Consider the following 6118-nt stretch of genomic DNA (forward strand, 5'->3'; position numbering starts at 1 on the left):
CAGGGCCGGGGGAGGGGGGAGACCAAGGGGGTGCAGATCCGGGCCCCCCAGCCTGCGGTGTGCGCCCGTAAGTCCAGCGGGCGTCGGCTACGCTTCGGCACCCCCCTTTGATGCGCGAAATCCCCAGAAGTCGCTTGCGACCGCCTTCCCCACTCCCAAACCCAGAGAGGGCCAGGGTCCTCGCTGGGGGCAGGCCGAACCGCCGGAGCTCCTTCTGGACCCCGCGCACTGACTGAGCCGAAGGGGCTTCGAGCCCGGGAAAGCTGGGGATACGAGGCCATCGTCCATCCTCTCCCCCAAACCGCCACACGCCAAGCTTTGTGCCCTAGGGAGTGGAAAGTCACCAGTTTTGGGAGGCGACAACAGAGGCAAGGGCGGTGGGCAGGAGCTGGCATCCCCGCGTTCCCCAGGGAAATGGGGGTACAGGAGGCTCCAAGGAGCCTTCCTGAGGTCGGGAGCATCCCCAGCGCCCGCAGCCCAGCGAGTCGCCGAGCGCTCGGGCTCTGAGCCCGGCGGGCGGGCCTGGACGCTTTGTCCCCGGCTGTCCGGGAGATGCTGCCGCGCACGGGTTGGACGCAGAGGTTCGTCTGCTCGGGAAGAACCGGCGACTGCCGCCAGGGAGCCCGACTTGGAGCCCTGGGCTACAGGCACAGCGTGTGCGGGCGGGAAGTTCCCACAGTTGCAAAGAGGGAACGAAGTATGTGTTCCAAACTTTCCACGGTTCCAAACTGAGCGCTTCCATTAAGAGAAGCGGTGTGCGGGGCGGGGGGGGGGTGGGGGGGGAACATTCTGGGTATTAGCATGCAAATGAACGGGCCCGGCTTCCAACTCCTTTCGGGATTCCCACCACCGCGCGCCCTAGTTGCGCGGAGCCACGCGCGCCCGGGGGCTTCCGGGCGTGGCACCGCGGGAGGACTCGAGTTCGAATTCGAGACCTCTGCTTGCTGGTTGTGTGTCCTGGTGCCAGTCACTCGGTCTCTCTGAACCTTAGTTAAGCACACTCAGTTTCCTAATAGGTACACCCAGGACAGCAGCACCTGTCTCGAAGTCTGCACAGCACGTAATTCTGGGCCGGGTCTTTCTACTTACACACCTTCGCCTTTCTAGGCAGAGTAGGTGTAAAACACTTGCTGAAGAAAATAAGTGATGAGGCTTAGAGGCTTGAAGGAAGTTCTCTGGACCCGGAGCCAGGCCATCTGTATTCTAAGCCCAAACTAGCTGTGCCACCTCAGGCTGCTGCCTTAACCTCTCTGAGCCACATCGCAGATCTTTTGGTGGATTCTGGGAACCGGCAATTTTTGTGTTGGAGAGCAGCGACAAAGAAAGAAGGAAGGGATCTGATTATTGAGTGCTTACGGTGTAACACACAGCCTCTCTCCAAGATAAGAGATGTTCCCATTCTACCATTGAAGAAAATGAAAGACTTGCCCTAGACCACACAGGTAATGGTGGATCCAGGAATCTACCTGGGTGTGCCCCTTCGTAGTCAGTGTGGACCCAGGAATCTACCTGGGTGTGCCCCTTCGGAGTCAGTGGGTCCTGAACCCTCCTCAGTGTCTCCACATGAACTAGGAACTGATTCTCAGTCTGCTGTGTTTAGAAAACAGGGTGCTGAGACATCATCCTGGAGGGGTCACTTTGAGAACATGGGCTCTCAGAGTGCTCTCAGAACTCTGCCCCACAGTGCTCTGAGGAAAACAAGATGCATCAGCCCCATTTTGCGGATAGGAAGCCTGAGGCTCAGGGAACTTGAGTGAGTGGCCCATGATCCCACTATGAGGAAGTGGCCAGAGACTCATCTAGATCCCAGTCCTGACTGCTACTGGGAGCTTTTTTCTGCATATCCTCTGGGCAGAATAATTGTGTAGTTGGCCTGTGATGGTCTCCCATTTTCATCTATGGCTGAACTTTTCATCTTGCCTATCTCTTAGGTTCTTTCTTTTTCGATATAATTGAGATGAAATTCACATAAAATTATCCATTTTAAAGTGTCTAATTCAGCAGGACTTATTACATTCATAGTGTTGTACAAACAAGACTTCTTACCAAGTTCCAAGACACTTCTGTTACCCTAAAAGAAAATTATGTCTCCACTCCCCACTTCCTCCAGCCCCTGGCAACCCCCAGTCTCCATTATGTTCCTATGGATTTCCTTGTTCTAGATATTTAATATAAATGGAATCACACAAAATTTGATCTTTTGAGTCTGGCTTTTTAAACTTAGCATAATGTTTTCGAGGTTCATCCACGCTGTAGCACTATCATTCCTTTTTATGGCTGAATTCCACCATCTGGATATACTACCTTTTACTTATCTGTTCATCGGGTTGGTGGTCTTTTGGCTACAGTGATTAGTACCACTGCTGCTGCTGCTGCTAAGTCGCTTCAGTCGTGTCCGACCCTGTGCGACCCCATAGACGGCAGCCCACCAGGCTCCCCCGTCCCTGGGATTCTCCAGGCAAGAACACTGGAGTGGGTTGCCATTTCCTTCTCCAATGCGTGAAAGTGAAAAGTGAAAGTGAAGTCACTCAGTCGTATCCAACTCTTAGCGACCCTATGGACTGCAGCCCACCAGGCTCCTCTGTCCATGGGATTTTCCAGGCAAGAGTACTGGAGTGGGGTGCCATTGCCTTCTCTGGATTAGTACCACTATGAACATCCAATTACAGATGTTTGCTTAAGTACCTGTTTTGGGTATATACCTATCAGTAGAATTGGTATCATATGATAATCTATGATAATTCTGTGTTTAACTGTTTTCCAAAGTGGCTTCACCATTTTACATTACTACCACACATGTCTTTTTATGAGCAATTTTAGACTGATCAAACCTCTCATTTTATGAATAAGCATGCTGCGGCTCAGAGAGGTTAAGTAACTTGCCCAAGGTCACACAGCAAGGTTCAGACTAGAATCACATTTTCCTGAGTCCCTAGCCTTCCACCCATGAAGAGTCTCTTACGCACCTTCAAAGACCTGAACTACTTGCCTGAGCATCCGATGACTGATTTGACAGACCTGTCCAGTGAACGGCTAAATCAACCCTATGGTGCAGCTCCTCCTCTTCCCTCAGCATCTGTCCAAAGATCCCACCACCATGTTCCCAGTTTCCAGATCACACCTTGAAAAGATGCAGAGCTCGTAATCCCTGTGTCTGCATCCTGCTGCTGGCCTGGTGGGCCCACTTCTGTTTCTGTGGAGACCACGCGCCTCCATCTTGGCAGTGCACAGCTGGACGGCGAATCAAGAGCATCCTCGTCTCCCAGGCTAAGTCAGCTGTCAAGGCTGTTTGCTCACTAGATCCATATTTACTGAGCACCTACTAAGCACTAGTTTTTTTGTCTGTTTGTTTTTCAAAAATTGTTTTAGATGCCAGGGATACAGCAGTGAGCAAGTTAGACCACGAATCGTGCCCTCAAGGAGCCCACAGCCTAGGGAAGGAGACAGACCAAAAAAAAAAAAAAGGACATCAAAAAGACTTCTCCTGCCTCTCCTCCCCCATTCTTCAAATTCTCCCATCCTTCCAGGCCCTGCTCAAATCCCACTTCCTCTGGGACATCTTCTCCACAAGCCCAGATCCAAGTAATAACTCCTCTCGTCTCTCACAGTGCTTCCCCTTCACCATTGGAAAAGTGATATGTGCATTGCATGAAAATGTAGAAAATACATGAAAAGACAACAAAAAAGAAAGATCCTCTATAATTTCATTACCAAGAATTAAGCGCGCCACTTCCTTCTGGTCTTTTTCTCCTTCTACGCACGTATAATGTTTTTGTTTTTTAAACATAATTGGGTTCTATTTTACATACTGCTTTATGCTCTGGTCTCATAGCAATGTATTTTCTTCCCAGCATGTTTCAGTGTTCCTGTCTGGGAACAGGGTGTTGATAATAACAGCGGACATTTATTGAACAGTAACTGCCAGGCATGGCACTAAGGACGTTAACTTGGTCTACCGTCTGTCATTCTCGAAACTCCCCCATGAGGTGTATGCTCTGGGATTCTCATTTTGCAGAGGAGGGCACTGGGGAACAGCCAGATGAGGAAGGGGCCGGGGTGGCTGATTATGCATAAAGCAGAGTGACACCTGGACCCCGACCACTCCTGGGGCCTTCCCCACAAACCCAGACTGCCAGGCTTTGGCCGAGCAATTGGAGCCAGGGACCCAACGGGAGGAGGTGATGGAGAGAAGTAAGCCAGAGAGGCACCTTGGTTTCTGCCAGGCAACCAGAAAGCACCCTTCACACCTTTATCGGGCTTGCTTAGAAGGCCTGTGACAGCAACGCGCCTCCCCTGCTGGCTCCCCAGTGCTGGGCTGTGTCGACAGGGTCATTCGTTGGGCCACGATGGCATCTCATGCAGGAGCAGAGCACGGAATCTGGAGCCAGACAGACAGTGTCGTTTTGGGTGAACTGTGCCAGAACTTTATTTAGCGCTTCCAGCCTTCCTCTGAGGGTAGGATCATGGCCCTCTTTCTATAGGTGAGGTTACTGGGAAACGAGGTGGTTCGTCCAAGCCTGCATTCGTGGAGGGTGGGGTCCAAGTCGAGAGCGGGCGTCCCTGACTTCAGCAGCCAGTCTCTTAGCACCGAATCCTAGGCCTCTTTTCTTTCTTGACAGCTGGGTTTTCTTCGTGCCTGGGAAGAGCATGCAAATCATTTGCCCCTTCACAGAGGATCCTGCAAGAGGCCCCAGAGCTTCTGCCTCCACCCCCACCCAGCTTATCTCGGCCTCTCTGTGCTGTGGTCTCCGGGGCCCGACAGGGACCCTGCAGGCTGGGGTTTATCATCAGCCATATTTCCTGCCGCTTTGTCACCAGCAGGACTTTCTGTCTCTTTTGGTTAATCGGGAATGAAAAAAAAAGCAAAAAGCCTTTCTATGTAATTATCTTATTTTTTTTCCTATATGCAAATCTATGAGAATTTTTCTTCTTGCTCCTAACTAGTTGAAAAAGAGCTAGTGCCACTGGTGACGTGGGTGCAGGAAGCATGGCAGATGATAAGCTGTTGTGTGTATGCTTGCACGCATGCGCGCACCCACATACGTGAAAGACAAGGGGCCAAGCATGGCAGATGATAAGCTGTTGTGTGTATGCTTGCACGCGTGCGCGCACCCACATACGTGAAAGACAAGGGGCCAAGCATGGCAGATGATAAGCTGTTGTGCGTATGCTTGCACGCGTGCGCACACCCACATACGTGAAAGACAAGGGGCCAAGCATGGCAGATGATAAGTTGTTGTGTGTATGCTTGCACGCGTGCGCGCACCCACATACGTGAAAGACAAGGGGCCAAGCATGGCAGATGATAAGCTGTTGTGTGTATGCTTGCACGCGTGCGCACACCCACATACGTGAAAGACAGGGGGCCACCTGAAGAAAGCTGGCTCCAGATGCCAAAGTCTATATCCTTAATATAGAAAGAATTCTTAAAGATCAATTAAAACGTAAACATCCCTCAAATCAGGATATTTGCTGTACTGTGTTTTAGGCATTTTGTGAACTTGAGATTTTTCAAAATAAATGAATTAACTAAAAAAAGAACTCTGAAGCACACAGCATTGTGAACGTACTAAATGCCTCTGAATTATGCACATTAAAATGCTGCCTTTTACGTTATGTGAATCTTACTTCAATTTAAAAATTTTTTTCTTTTTTCTTTCCATCCGTCTAGTAGGCTTTGTTGGTTTAGTTTTACACAACATTTGTCATGACCTAATTATACAAAAGGTAAATGATTGCTACAAAATGCAGAAATATAGAAATAAAATTGTTTTAAAAACAACCATCATCCCAACCAACAACAAGCCAGTTACCATTGGGGGAGCATTTATTGGTAGCACTCTAATTTATATTCCATTTCTTCTCTTTCTGGATACAAATCCGTTAATTTTTAAAAGAATATCCTAAAGGAAAAAATGTGCAAAGGACACAAGCAGGCAACTCACAAAAAGAGGAAATGAAGCGTCCTATAAAACCAGATACTCTTTCCAGTGTACTAGTTTGTCTCCATTTAAATATGGCTTCCCCAGACAGCCTAAGTATTGGATTGGCCAAAAAGTTTGTTCCGTTTTAAGAAAAAGACACATCCTTGGTGAAAATTTAAAACGTCTTACAGTTT

Source organism: Bos grunniens, chromosome 17, assembly GCF_055505025.1.
Source record: "Bos grunniens cultivar Pamir isolate PY7600 chromosome 17, Bosgru_T2T1.0, whole genome shotgun sequence".
Taxonomy (NCBI): Eukaryota; Metazoa; Chordata; class Mammalia; order Artiodactyla; family Bovidae; genus Bos; species Bos grunniens.